The 15,604-nt window shown below is 46.4% G+C and overlaps 1 protein-coding gene across 2 annotated transcripts in view; it reads left to right on the top strand.

The window, feature by feature from the left end:
• The window catches only part of XKR6 (XK related 6), a 188,446-nt gene that overhangs the window by 129,456 nt on the left and 43,386 nt on the right, over positions 1-15,604 (top strand). The window lies entirely within an intron of this gene.

Genomic DNA, 15,604 nt, shown 5'->3' with positions numbered 1-15,604 from the left:
ACAAATCTCGTTCCAGCTCCACTCTGCATTTGCTGAGTAAAATCTGTGCTCGTTCCACTGAGAAAAAAAGAGTATCAGTCAAAAGATGAGGCTCAGGTCTTCCAAACCCTGTACATTCTAGAGGAACTGCTGCATTATCAGGAGGAGGAGGCAGGCAATCTCTGTTGCAGTTGAAAGTGCCACCACTCATATGTAGCCTGGCACTGGGTGAACACAATACTTCTGTGCCTCAGTTTCCCTCCTAACATCTGTGAGGTGATAAAGCTGGCCAGATTTGGCATTATGTTGAGAAGACAAATAGCTCAATGCCTATGCAATGCTCTGATGGTGTTAAGTGTAGTATAAGGGGCTTGGTTGTAGGCTGGAGGACCTTTTGTGAAGCGTGCCCGGGAATTAAGGTTGATCACTGTCATATCCCGCCCATAAGAAGATGAAGGGGTGACCGTGGTGCCATCATTCTGAGCAAGTCCAAGAAAATAGAGGGGTGAAGTCAGTGGAAAGGAGTGCGTGGAGTCAAAGATGTTGTAGAGTAGATATCGCTGGAGACATATAGACAGATGAGCAGAATCTTGGAAGCAGACCCAGAGTAGAGTTGGCCAATTCTAATGTCTTTTGCTGTGAGGTTCTGGAGAATGGGAAGTCAATCCCAGCCAAGAGGCATCTGCCCCTATCCCAGCCCTTGGATGAGCATCTCCCCATTCCATGCCCATGGGCAAGCTGGCCGCCAACTCCAGCTTGAGAGAGAATTGTCCCTTCTGAGAACCATCAGCGGTATCAGCTGGTGAACTGCTGGGTTATTCAGACCCTGCACAATCTATGCACCAGGGATGGCACTTAGTGTTTCCCAAAGATAGCCTGTCTGTGGCATTGCTGGGCTATCTGGGAAGATTCTTGGTGTAGATGTTGGAAGCAAGAAGACCTGTGGCTGTTTCAGTTTGCCGCTTCCAGGCATGGCTGCCTAATCCACCAGACAGGGTGCATCATTTTCTTCACCCTCCCTTCCTCCAGCCATGCCAGTTCCTCTGTTCCTTCACCAAAGCGAGCAGCCTGCTCTCTATTTTGAGGCAGCACACATCCTCCCTCTGAGAGCACAGCACAGCAGGTGACACCCAGGGATGCAGGCAGCACAACTTGCTCAGTGCTCCTGGCACAGGTGCAACGTTTCCTGGAGCTCCTCCTTGGTCCTGTTTTCCTCCCTCCCAGCCAGCATGTAATTCTACAGAGGGAAATTAGTTACTGAGAGGATCAGTTTGGCTCAGGAGTGTCAGAGATTTCCCTTAAAGCAGACAGAAATGAAAGGAAATGGAGTAGGAAGTCAATGTGTTTAAAAATCCAGCTTCTCCTGACTCATGGTGTTTATGTGTCATGACACAGGAGAGGCCAGTTCTGCTTCTAAACAAGGAGAACATCAGCTGCATCAATGGGGGATGCACACGGGCAAAACAACCCACATCAGGGCTTGTAAACACAGGTATGGCCCCTGCTTATATGTCCACACTCCAGCTGTTCCTATTTGACTCTCACAGTCTCTCATGGATTCAGTCAGTTCTAGAGGATGGTCTCTTTACCATTTCCCACAGCATATGTCTCACTTTGAAGCTTCAGTCTTCCCTAATCTTAAGACTACAATGCCAAGCCCAGTGCAGGAAGCCAAGCCAGTCTTGAGCAAATGTCAGCTCACGTCTCCATCTCCTATCCAGTAGATGTGGCATCAGTGCAACGACTATCAGGACTTTCTGCCTTTTCCTTTTGGTTCCCATGTTAAGATAGCTGTTGAGGTGAGAGGATTGGATCCATTGAAAGTACTTACTTATACCCAGAGCATCTCCTCCAGAAATGTTTAGGAACATAGGGACAGCAAGGGCTGATAGTAACTGCTGTAGTTGAAGTTAGCAGGGAGCAGATGGGGATGAGATCAGATTCATACTTTCTTTCCTGGGTTCCATTTGTACTGGATGGACGGGGCTTTGAGCACCTGTTGGAGCTGTGGGTCTCCCTGTTCATTGCAGGGCAGTTGGACCAGGTGGCCTTTACATGTCCCTTCCAACTCAAAGGATTCTTTGATTCTGTGGTTCTATTCTGTGGATGGGTAGAAGAAAGAAAATCCTTACCATGCTTTGCAAGAATCACTTTAGTCTGAGAAGCAGCTCTTTGAAAGGGCTGGGGGAAATGTATGGACCTGTTTCACTAACCCCAATTGCCCAAGAATTAGCATCTCCTGCATGATCTGACACCACTAGCCACAGAAGTGCTGGAGTTGGAACCTGAGGTAAAGTCCCAGACTCTGTGCAGCTCAGGACATCGTCTGCTGAGATTTCATGAAGGTCAGATCCGTTCCTTCATCATATCCTTGGCACAAGGCAGACCAGATCTCAGCTTAGCTGCTGTTGCCTGATGACTTGGGAAGAGCAGAAAATAGCACAGAGAGAAAAGAAGCGAGAACGCAGTGTACTCCATCAGGTCAGCAGATCTGACCTGAAAGATGCATGCTGAGAGCCTGAGCAGGAGAACCTCGTGCTGTGGCTGCTGGGACAAGTGGGTCTACATCAGTTCCTGAATATGTATGTGGAAGGAGCTGGTATTGGTATGCAGGCCCATTGCGAGCAATTCATCTGCTACAAGAGCAGCTGTCTGCAAAACTGGCAATCAGTTCAGAACAGAGTCATAGCATCATTTCCATTTAGGTTGGAAAAGACCTTCAAGATCATCAAGTCCAACAGTCAACCTAACCTACAGAGTGTCAACACTAAACCATGTCCTGGTGCCAGCAGAGGGTGAAGGAGGGAGGATACCTCCAAAATGTGGTCAGCCTATATCCAAAAGAGCCAAAGGATGGGGGATGGGCTGCTTGCCCTCTGGCTGGACTGGATGGGGCTGTGAGCAACCTGGTCCAGAGGGAGGTGTCCCTGCCTATAGCAGGGGGTTGGAACTGGGTGATCTTAAAGGTCCCTTCCAACCCAAACCATTCTGTGAGTCTACATTGATTCTATTTCCAGGGAATCCAGAGGGAGCTGAGGTGGTGTGTTTAGATCAACCCTTTATCCTTAGGCAAAAGATGATGGCACTCAGAAGAAGGGGCGGCCCTGTCCCTCACTCACTGTAATTGTCCCTGAGCTTTTGGAGATGACAGGACGGAAGGGTGGCCCCCACCCTCAGATTCGTGGGCAGCAGTGGGCAGAGGAATTCACCAATTGCCTCGGATATCAATTACATGGTGTATTTAGGGAAGGAAACATAATATTAACAGCAACAAAAAAGAGCCCGTTAACACAGATTTTCATCCCATAACTGCTCCTTGTGGATAATCCATCTGCCTTCTTGCAGAGTAAGCTGCTGTAAGCCCACATCATCCTTCAGAGATGCCTGTTCCCCTGTGCTGAATGGCAAGGGGCATGTACAACCAACTTAAAGAAGACCCCCAGCTTCTAGGCAGCCGGTGAGGGAAGGGAGATGTCGGTTTTTCACCATAAATCTCTTAAAGAGGTTTCCTTTCACTTAATTTTTTTTTTCACGTGGCTACTTAAAGACTTAATGAGATTTAGCAGAATGTCAAGTGTTCCTCCCTGTATTGTCCATCCACCAACGCTGTGCTGTCTCCTGTGTAGCCCTGCTGCTGATGTGAACGAGATTTTCAACATAAGCCTCCCTTATTCAAAGCCCTGTTGCAACCTCCAGGATTTTGTAAGGCTTCTACACGCTCTGCAGCCTGCAGTCTGAATCTGCTTGTATATTTAAGGAACAGCAACATTAGCTGCAGCCTGTCTGAGGTGCCACTTGTTTAGGCTACGTGGTCCACTAGAAGGTGGTCCACAGGCACTAGAAGGGGTTTTGGACATAGTAACTACAGGTGTGTGTTGGCTGCAGAGCTGTGGTAGAGTTTGCAAAAGACATAGCAGAGTCTTGTTGCTTCTCCCAAAGTAAAGTGCTGACTATTTAGGAATGGGGCTTGTCCTTTTTTTTTTTTTTTTGTAGAGACATTTCAGGATACTTTTCCCTGCAGCTCTGTTCAGCAAACTGGACCGGTCCTTGTGGGGAATTGGAGGGAAGGGAGGGTACTGGAGGAAATTCAGTGAGCTATCAGTTGTCCTTGCTGCCTGGAAAAGGCATTTCCAGCCACACTGAGTGGGTTTGGGATGAGTCAACCTCCAGTTGACTCAACACCCCTGCACCTGAGTGAGAGGCTTCCTGTGTGAGCGATAATGAGTTAGGTCTAATGTGAAGATAGGCTTCTCAATTAATTTTCCCTGATGACAGGCTGATAGTTAACCAATAATATGCTGTGAATAATGGCTTTGCTGGGAACTATGTACTGTCTGGAATATCCTGCTTGATAAGAAATACGTCTTATGGAATTGTTCGAGATGTAAAAACAAGGTGATATGTAAAGGACAACAAATTAATGGGTTACTTCTTAGCCACTTACTTCCCACTCATGCTCCAAAAATCAATGTCACCTCCTTAGCTGAGGCGAGTTAGAAAGGGAGCCTTCAACCTTTCAACCTCTCCTGCCCAGGGTGGTTGTGGATGCCCCATCCCTGGAGGCATTCAAGGCCAGGCTGGATGTGGCTCTGGGCAGCCTGGTCTGCTGGTTGGCAACCCTGCACATAGCAGGGGGATGAAACCAGATGATCATTGTGGTCCTTTTCAACCCAGGCCATTCTGTGGTTCTGTGATAATAGAAATGCTTGTCTAAGAAAATCTTTGCCTCATTGAGTCCCAGGTAACAGGAGATAGGCTGAAGGGAAGGTCTATCAGGGTCAGGCTCAGCGTGGACTTGGGCTGTGTGACAGCTCATAGGGCAAAAAAATACAGCAGTAAAACTTTTACCTGTGAGTTGGAGCTGTTGGAGAGTTGGACTACTGGAAATGGGACATATCCATCCCACAGCCCCAGTTCCTTGTGACAGTTGAGAGGTGAGCAGAAAAGCAATTGCTTGAAGCCAGGTGGGCAAGGAAAAAAGGCCTTCACTGGGTGTGTGCTCACTGAAAGAGCTTGGCAGAGAGGAGCTGGGTTATTTTCATTGAAAGCTTGCCCTGGTTGAACCACAGTTTCCCTTTAAATGTTCGTTGACAAACCAAGGAGGCTCCAAACACACGAGCAGCTCGCTCAGGAGGCCGCTCATATGACCCAAGTGCTTTGCCAGACAGGGGCATATGGCTCTGTTCCTGCCTTCCCCTCCCTCTCACCAATGCCGGATGACAGATAGCAATTTGGTGCCCTGCTTGAAACGAGTCGCTGGTCCCCAGCCAGTTCCCAGCAGCATCAAAAAAGCCATCTCCACTGTTGGCAGTGGGCACAGAAACGTCTTGCTCTGGCATGCTGAAAGCAGGCCAACACAAGGCCCAAGGCTGTGAGTGGTGTGGGGAAAGCTTGCCCTATCATCAGCCGTATTGTATCGACATGGGGAAGGATTGGGTCCAGGTCTGCGAAGACAGGAACAGCTTTTTTTTTTTCCACTGGGATTTTGGAGCAAGCCCAGCAAAAGACGTCATCCTTCTCCCTTCTCCTGCCCCCATCTTCAGCTTCTCTGTCCGCTGCCTTGCCATAGCTCTTGCTCTGTTATTTTGGAGCGCTGATAAGAACCCTTCTGTTTCACATCACGTGCCACCATCACGCACAGGACATGGCACAGCCAATAGAGATGAGTCACCATTCACGGGACAGCACTGGCAGGCAGCCAGCGCTGCCAATTTTAGGTTTTGTAGACTGTGGCAGTCACCAGGGGGGTATTGCATCCTCAGAGCACTACACAGGCATTAGCTCATGCTTCTCCTAGGAGCTGCAAGCTGGGGAACTGAGGCACGGAGCGAGAGGTTCGATTAGCCTGAGGTCTTTGGGGGATGTTTATGCTACAGGATCCTGGAGAGCAAGATTGTGCCAAACAGGTCCCAGGCAGGAAATGAAGGCCTTTTCAGGTATGAAAATGAAGGTAATTTTGCGCTGCAGACTTTCTTGGAGACGTAGCTGCAAACTCCTGCTTAGAGCATAGGAGACTGCACACTGCAGTGCAATTGGCCAGTAAATTATACAGAAATTCAACCCTTTGTCTTCAGGTTGCTCTGCTGTGCTCTGGGGTTCATCTCAGGCATCCAGGAAACCATGATAACTCTGGATGAACAGGGAGCAGATACCCACTGAGATGTGCAGAGGAAACCTAGGGAAGATGCAAGGCGAGCAGTAGGCAGGGACTTGTCCGTGTTTCTGTCCCTAACATAGATGGAGCAGTTCAGGTTGACTCAGTTGACAGCTGGCTCAAAATTGCTGAAGGGAAGAACGTCTTTGTTTCAGAAACTATCACTGTTTTTATACGACCAGCTTAAGGTGACAGTCCTGAATCTGGGAGTGCAACAGATTTACTGAATCAGTGGAAATCTCCTCCTGAAATGACTTTTGTCCTAAGTGGCATTTGACTGACCTCATTGCTCACTAACAGAGGGAGTCCAGCAGGCAGGGCCACTTCTAAAACACACAAAGGTGCGAACAGACATTTTCGATGAGGGAGCAGATGCATGTTTTGACCTCAGCCTGTCTTTGGGGATGGTGATGTTCTTTAACCTGTTTGAGAGGCACTCTAAAACTCCATCCTGTATATACATGAACTTTTGAGAAGACAGAAAGTCCCAGGAAAGACAAACCAACCTGAGGATGACTGAACTGGTTGATGCTGGCTTGCCATTGGATTCTGGCCTGCTACACATTAGTCATGACATTTTCAGAGCATGCAGAGCTTGGGAAGCAGAGGAAGAAACAGATTCCTGCTGTCATTCTTTGGAATCCATTTCCCTGGTGCCTGCAACTACCTCACTGCAAGATGATACCAGCTGCACCACATCCGTTTCTGTCACTTTGTCACTCCCCCTCACAGAAACACTCTGCCAGACTCACTTTCCCTATGCCAGCCCTGTGTATTCAGCCCCAGGGCTGAGATCCTCCCTCTTTTCAGGAAACCAGTCCTTTCGCCTGCAATGACAGCGAGATAATTCCACCCTACACAAAAGCAAATATCCATAAACCGTAAGGTGAGCAAGGTGTGCACTGCTGACTCTTCTCAATGACTGAAGACCTCTTCCTTTGGACAGTGAGTGTGAACCACACTGGATTTCCTTCTTATTCCTCACACAAGTCAAAAGCATTTCCAGGACTGAGATGAATCTGCTTCTCCAGTGGCCTGCAAATCATTCATGCTTAGTTCTAACCATGAACCGGGGGTGCTGTGCAGGATCCATGTTTTGTACTGTCACACTGCTTGGAAGTGCTGCCTTGCCATTGCCTCACCCCCAAGAATCTGGCTGTGGGAGCTGTATTTACAGCAGGAAGTTCCTTTTCTAAGACCCAGCAGAGGATCTTGCTTCTCCAGTCTGCTGATGAATCTGTTGGGTTTCATCGTGTTCATAGCCCAAAACACGTCAGAACATGAGCACAGCCACTGGATGTTGGTCATCCACATGGTTCAATGAGCAGCACAGTCCCTGGCACATGTTTAGCCCACAGCAATTAGCACCAACCCCAACAATTCCCTGGCTTGTAGCAGACATTAGCGTGGGCCAAGGACCATTCATTCCCAATGAGCTGTCTGGATTGGGCCACCCTGTTTCGGATGCTGAGACAGAACCATGACCTGGATGTAGCAGTTAACAGAACTAGGCTTTGCTCAGTCACTGATCTCCAGGCACAGAGCCCCAGGTTTGAGATCTGTGCTAGGAAAACAGATTCTCGAAGTTACGTTGGGAAGTGGACAAAAGAACTTCTAGGGCTTTCCTTCACAGTGCTGATGTGCTCCCCTGTTTTTCAGAGTATTCCAGTCCCACCTGCAAGATTTCAGCGTCCTTTCAGTTTGTCCCAGGCAGATTTAAATTCTCCTCCATGATGGTGGTTCTCATCCAAATTAAAAAAGAATATCAGGAGAAAAATGCTGTAGTAAATATCAAAGGCACAGTGTTAAAATCCAAGAATACTGTATGTGTTTGTGGTAAGAGCTGTGTTGTTTCATGCCAACTATCCCTATTCAGAATGGAGAAATGGGTGGGAAAGACTTTGATTCAAATCAGACCATATGTTTTCTTCTCTAACAGAGTTTTTCCTATCTCAGTGCATTCTAGTAGTATTGTAAGGTGTGTTTCTATACCAAATGTTCCTATTGGTAGAGTTCAAATACTGTTATGTCTTAAAAAATGTCTCAGTAAAGGAAGTTTGTTCAGGTCTGTGCAAGAGCATAAATCAGAAGTGACTGCTGTAATCTGTGAAGATATTCGAATGCTCAAGAATCTCAGCAAATCTTATTCTCTCAGTTAAAATAATCATCAAAAAGGTGGTTCTTTTCCATCCTGATGCTCCAGAAAAGACTAGTCTCAACACCAGAGAGAAAAAAATCTAGATCTCGTCAAGCAATGGCTACTCAACACTGAGCGTGTAACCAAGAGGCTACAGGAGCAGCTCTGTCGTACTGGGGCATCTTCAGTCAGTACAGGCTGATTGCAGATCTATGCTAATCTAGGTGTTTGGCTCTTCTCGTTTACTGTAAATGGAGCTTAGATGGGCTTTTGTCCTGTTTCAGGTGCTCAGTAAGATCTGGAGGCCTTGGGGTCTCAGCATTGCTTGGCTGGTGGCCATCCAGATATAAGGCTCTACTCAGGCTGCTCTAATTTCTCAGATTAGAAGTGGTTAAGAGACAACCAGAAAGTACATCGAGAAAAAGCAATGCAAGTCTGTAGAGATGACTTCTCTTCTGGCCGTGCTTCTTTCAAGTTGAGCCAGGTTTATGTTACAGACCCATTATAGACCCTACAGAGATGGATTTCAATGTGCCTGAGTAGATGTAGGTGATGTCCTTGCTGAGGTGTTTCCAAGGCATTGTGATGGAACATTTCAAGTGAAATCCCTTGGGGTCTCTTAGGGTGCTCTGAATCCTCTTTTCTGTGGTTGTTCAGTTTGGGGATTCGGTTGTTTGCTGGTGTGGTGGTTACTGTTGTGTGTATGTGTGTGGTTGCATGGTTTTTTTAGTGTTATCCTAGGATGGCAGTTCAGACATTCAAATTAACAAGAATTTAATTGGAGTCTTCATAATGACAGGGATGACTGCGTGGAGGGTAAGAGAAAAGGGGCATTTCGTACAGTTTGAGAAAAACAGACATATGTAAGAGTTCTTGTGCTCTATTTACAAACTGCCTTAACTGTGCCTGGGAAATCCTGTCTCCTGCTCACTAAGCTCATTACCTCTGCAGAATTAGCCCAAGTAATTTGTACATGCATAAACTTAGACCAGGCTTGGACTGGATATTTATTTGTTCCTATATGGGTGGCATTAGAAGCAAGAGATGCATGTAGCTATCAGTGCTGAGAGTCTTTGTGAACCTTGAAGCAGACCTGCCTATATGAGATTCAGCATGACCTTCAAAGGGAGAATGCCCTTACATTAAGGTACTGGAGAAGTATTGGCATTTAGGTAGGATAGCCTGAGTCTTCACTGCTAAGGGGTGGATTTCCAGGCTATGTGAGCCCCAACTTGAGGGATAACAGCAGCCATCCCTGTTGGAAACAACTCAAAGCTAGTGAGATCCCAACAGCAACATCAAAATGAGCTTATTGAAGTTCCTGGTTTATTGGCCAAACATCACAGAGGAAAGGCTTGTGTTGTGTCAACAGCCTGAAAATTGCATCCACTGAAGAGGGATTGTTTGCTTTTAGTGAGAGAGGAACGGTGAATTCTTTTCTTTATATTTGTTTTACATTTAGATGGAACATTCCACTTAATACTTAAATGGAAGATGCATTTTCCAATTAAGTAGCTTCTTATCATTAATAGTGATATACTAAACAAAAACACGTCAAAAGAGACCTCAAAGGACAGATTGGTCTTGTGGTATGTTCTCCTCTCTCCTTCCCTTCATGATTGCCTACATCTCTGTAGGCATCTTTGCTCATCAGCAGGGTGTTGGAGCACTGTTTGCCTGCTTGTCCTTCAGTGGTAGAGAATCTTAATGTTGCATCACCTGCATTTCCCCACGTTCTATTGCATCTGGCAGCTTCTGCTCTGTGGAAGCCAGCAGCCGTGCTGCCCAACCTGGAGCCAGGAATGGGTTTCCCTAATCCTTCTTTCTGCTCTCCTCACCCTTCTGGAGCTCAGGGCTCTTCTCTGAGCTCTGGCGGGGATTCGGTAGGTGCCAAACCATTGTTATCAGAGTGCTTTTCATCTCTCTCCCTTCTACTTGCTGTGTCCTTTCAATTTGATCATCCTCACTCCAGGCAGAGTCAATGGAACGTCAGAGAGGCATTTCCAGAGGGCATCTCATCCCTTGCCTCAGACAGCTCTCCCAGGGTGGGATAAGCACTGAGGCGCATGATGCAAGGAAGATCTTCATTAAGAATGTTGTAAAACTGGGGGAAGGCTTGCCAGTCCTTACGTGGAAGGTGATTGATAGCCAACATTTTCAACAGGAGATTTGATGCTTCGCTGAGGGTATTCAAGGATATTCCAAAACAGAGAGCAGATTATCCCATTTCTGCTTGGCCTAGGGTGCTTGTGCCTCCTGCAGAAGGATCAGTGGCTGGCTTGCATCCATGAGAAGATACAAGACTGGATGGCCTCAGGGCCTGAGCCAGTTTGGCAGTTCCTGTGTTCACGGAGGATATGAATAGGAGGAGACATGACAGAGGCAGCCGAGATAACGAGAGCACAGATCAGACGAATGTGGCTGGTCACCTCTTCTGGCAGTACAGGAAAAAAAGGGGCATTTGGGAGAGCTGAAAGGCAGCAGGATGAAAGGGGAGAAAAGCAAGCCCTTTCGAAACACGATCCACAGTGAAACTGTGGAGCTCTGTTACTCAAGGCAGTGTAAAGCCAAAGACTTGGGGGGAAGCTAAAAAGGGATCCGACATTTCTGGGGTCAGTGAGGACATCTGTAGTCATCCTAATTATGTGGAAAGAGCAGGCTTCAGGAAGCGTTCACATTTCAGGCCATGAGCCAGCCTTTAACTGGGAGGGGTTGGAGGGCAACTCTCTGTGTGTGCAAACTATTCTGAAGTTGCCTTAGTATGGCAACCTGTTCCCCCTCTCCCTCTCTCAGTACAAGGCTCAGGAATGTGGATGTTCATTTGGTCTAATATGGAAGAGCTTCCCTGTGCTATATTGGTCACAGATGGTCCTGAATAGAAGTTCAAAGCAAGCTTCATTGTATCAGAAAGTCCCAGTGGGATTCAGTGGTAGAAGACCAGTTGTTGTCCAGATCTACTTGGAGATTGGTTCAGGAACTGAGTTACTTGTCTTTACTCCCTACCTTTCCCAAACAGTCTCCAGCATTTTTCTTAAGGACTGGTGAATCTGTCCTGTGGGAGTTAGAACAGGCCTGTGAGCATTCCTTGGAGGAAGCTCTCATAAGAGGTCCCTAGCAAGGGAGCAGATGCTGAGGATTTGAAACTCAACCCTTGCCCAAACTGCAGTGAAACTAAAATGTGTGTCATGAGGACCAGGCAAAGGACAGGATATCAGAACAGCCAATGAAAAACTCAGTGATCAAGTCACATCTCTTCCTAATGTAAGGCTCTGGTTTTCCATCCCTGGTCACTCCAGCTCTGAGTAGAGTACAGAGGTAAGCTGGCAATCCAGTGTCCAAAGGCAGAATCCAGTATAGAGTCAGAGTCAGATTGCCATGACAGATGGACACCGGTCCCCATCCTAGGGGAATGTTTCAGTAAATCCCTATTTTTTACCCAAATGTCCTCTGGAGCTGGATGGATCCCTCAGCTCTTTTGGAATAGGATCCATTCCCCCTTGCTATGCAACTGAACTCATCTTAGACAGCTTAACCTTCATTTTAAACTGTCCAAATGCAGTTGACACCCTTTGTAGTCACTGGATGGAGGAAGACCCTCCAAAACAGTGGCTTCTTCTATCTTCCCATGTCCGAGATGGGTTAAGTGAGTCAACCCCTGATGGGAGGTCTGGTTTTGAGCCAAAATCATCCTTTCCATTAAAAGCAGAAAGAGGAATGGAGAAGTTTCTGCCACTGAAGTTAAGTGCAGCTCATCTTTTGGACTTGGTTTCAACTGCAGAGTTACTTTCAGAGTGTTCAAGGGCTATAGAAATAGGTGGCACACAGAGTGAGTATGGCCATTCCTGGGTCAGACTCATAAATGATGTTAGTGTTCATCTACTGGAATGGACTGGGGACACACTGGGGAAATTGGTTAAGGAGGTGAACTGAAATTCTATGGAGAAAATGAATGACAAAACAGTCTGTGCAGCCCTTTATTATTTCTTTAGTGGTAAAGATCCATGTTCTTCCATTTTGAAAGTGAAAAACAAAGGGGAAGAATGAAAGAAAGAAAAGTAATTCCTTCCCCTAAAAGGAAATAAAAGAAAAAAAGAAAAAAAGATCAAGCATCAGACTCTACAGGAACAGATGGAAATCAGATCTGGAGTCTGATTCTGATCCCTTTTGCCCTGATGCAAATAAATAACAATAATGGATTAAAAAGAAAGGGAGAAGAGCTCTCAGGCAGCGTTGTTACACAAGCAGAATCTGACTCCATCTCTTTTGTATAGGAATACACTTCCACTCCGTGCGCATCGGAATGAAAGCTGTTCCTAGATTCATGCTGAGCTTCAGTAAGGAACGTGCCACCCAAAGGGGAAAACACAATAAGAGGGTTCACTGCACAGAGCGTGAGCAGCCAGCGAGTGATGGGGAGGACCCGAGATGTAGCACGCTGTTTTAAGCAGGTGCTGCCTTCATGCAGAGCTTGATGGAAGGGTTTGTGTCACGCTGAGCACTTGCTGTCCAGCCCACCAGAAAGAAATGTTGGTATCTTCCTGTTTTTGTAAGAGAATCTCTAGGAGAATTAATGTCATAGAAGAAATAGAGAACCATTTAGGCATCGTTTTCAGCTTTAAAGGGACAGGCACCACAGTAAGTAAGTAGGCAGTATGCTGTACAAACTGCATTCAGATTTCCCACAGCAGATAACCTGCAGCAGTACATGCCTTTTGTGGAAAAACTCTCTCTTCTGTAGAACAGAATGATAGAAGCATAGAATCACCAAGGCTGGAAAAGATCTCCAAGGTCATCCAGTCCAACCATCCACCTACCACCAATATTTCCCACTCGACCATTTCCCTCAGTACAACATCTAATAGTAGCACTATGACCAAGTGAAAAATGGATATACTGTTCATTTTAAATACCATTTTTTATATGTGATTTGTCGACAGCTTTTATTAGACAAGCTGTAAAGCTGTGTGCAATTGTATAGCATTAACAAACCAGATAGCCTGAGATGTCTTTCCACGCACTGTTTTTGTTCCTAAATATCAGAGAGCTTTAAGAACAGCCATGGCAATTTAAGAGGAGCTGTTTGTTTGAGTCTCACTTGTCGATGGGCGTTTTTCAGAGAGCTTCATTACATTTCTGAGGTAACCTTTTCTTTCTCTGGGCCATCAGCAGGAAACAGAGGAAACAGCCTAAAATTCAGCCTTCCCCCATGAGCTTCCATCGGGCTCCAGGACCCTTCTTTTAGAGGGGTCTTTTTTTCCTCCTCTCCTCATGCGTCTTGCCCTTTAGACCCTTCCACGTCTTTGGAGCCTTCTTTCGGATGCTCTTTAATAGTTTTACACCTTTATTCTGTTGTGGCACCCAAAACTGTACACAGTACTCGAGGTGAGATGCGGTACTCAAGATAAGTCTGTGGTCATTTGAGAAGCTCTGAGTGCCCTGCCTCACTCCAGCTTCCAGTTCCAAAATGTTATCATCTGTATGCAAGCTTCTCTTATCTGTTAGCTCCACTGGGAGGTCTTGAATAGCCTAGAGTATCTCAAATGGTATATGAATCATATCTCAAATGATTGCACTTAACCCTCATTCTCCATTGAGAACAGTAAGAGGCATTCTTCAGCCATGAGGACCTCAAGGTGGTCTCTACCAAGGTTGCACCTCTACCAAGGTGGTACTTCTACCAAGATAAGTGTGGTATTTCATTTGTCAGATGGGGACACTATAGAGCTTTACCTCACTGTGCTGAACGTAAGGTGGATGTCTCACTGTTGGGACTTTGGGGCACATTACTAAAGGGATCTGGTGGACTAATTCTTGTGATGTGTCATTCAAGGCACATGGGCTTGACTCCTCAGTAGAGCTGACTATAGCCTGTGAGTCACCCACTGCTGCCTAGTGGGTGATAGCAGGAGTTCACAGGCTGTTGTACAGCCTGGTACAGAGAGGTTTGTGATGACAGCAGCCTGTGTCACCCTGGTCTGTTATGGGCAGGTGACATGGACCTCACAGGTCTGTGAGGCTTCCAGTCCCATGATGGGTGATGTCCTGCTGGCTTAAGAGGGCCCACATAGGCTCAGCAAAGCAGGGCAGATGCTCCCAAGACTAGGCACAGAGAGGGAGGAGTGGGAGTGGGTTTTCTGAAGTGACTTCAGTTTCAAACCAACCCCAGCGTGGATTTGATAGACAAACCTTGGAAGGGAGTTGGAACCCACTCATGCACCTCATGAAGGTGCGTCAGTCACCATGTGCAAAAATTAAAGTAAAAATAAGAAAATACTTCCCATGTGATCCAACTTGCCAGAACTTTTTGTTTTAGTTATAATTGGAGACTTCTCCATAGCTGTTCAGAAATAAGGCCTGGGAGAAGTGAAATAGAAAGGAAAAGGTTATCCCGGAGTTTGTATTCCAGAATAGCCTATTGTATGAAAAAGTCACAGGCTGGAAGTAACAGGGAAAGATGGGAGTGAGAAACTCATGGCCAAGATGGCAAAAAATCAAAGCATGCTTTGTCACTGAGGTTTGAATAAAATAGCCAGGGAATGATTTCTGTGGCACCCCAGTACTGGAAAAACCTTCATATTGCTGCATGGTTCTGGTTGATGTTTGCCTACTGATCGCATCCCAGTGACACCCAGCTCAAAGCTGCATTCAGCACAGAGCTGTGAATTTTTTAAACAATGGCAAGAGTCTGTCAAACTGTCTAGAGATACTTCACTCCCCTCCTCGGATCAGAGCACAAATGAGGATGCAACACATATTTTGGTAAGGGTAGGACTCATCCCGCCTGCCCGCCAGTGTTTGCGAGTCCCCACACTCCCCTGTCAAGGATGGAGACAGACACTTTGGGAGCATGAGTCAACCCCCCCTGTCCCACACGTGGATCTTAGGACAGGGTGAATCACTTTCTGGGGGTGTCTGCTTCTCAAGGAGACGTTCAGATGACTGTCAGCAGGCCTGGTACTATGCAATGTGAGTGACTCAACACCCATACTCACAGCCAGCTCTATGCAATTTACAGCAAAGACTATGATTAGTGTAGGTTTATGCACAGAAAACGTTACAGCGGGAAAAGCTTTTATGTGTATACTGGGTTTTTGTTTCTGATGTACTCTCTACTAGAATAAATGAACTCAACTGAAACATTTTTAAGCCAGTGTGACACATCTGCCTCTTGTGGGTTGGCACTGCTTGAGTTTTCAGTGTTCAGGTACACCTAATGCTGTACATGTTTCTAGTATTGCAGCACTCACATCAGCCAACGCTTGACTTTTATTTCTATTAATCATGGAAGGTTTTTAAACTGAATGGCTAGAAGAGATTGCAACAAGTGATACTTA

This window comes from Gallus gallus, chromosome 3 (genome assembly GCF_016699485.2).
Source record: "Gallus gallus isolate bGalGal1 chromosome 3, bGalGal1.mat.broiler.GRCg7b, whole genome shotgun sequence".
Lineage (NCBI taxonomy): Eukaryota > Metazoa > Chordata > Aves > Galliformes > Phasianidae > Gallus > Gallus gallus.
The sequence above is the reverse complement of the archived record's forward strand: the minus strand, read 5'-3'. Positions and strand labels throughout refer to the sequence as shown.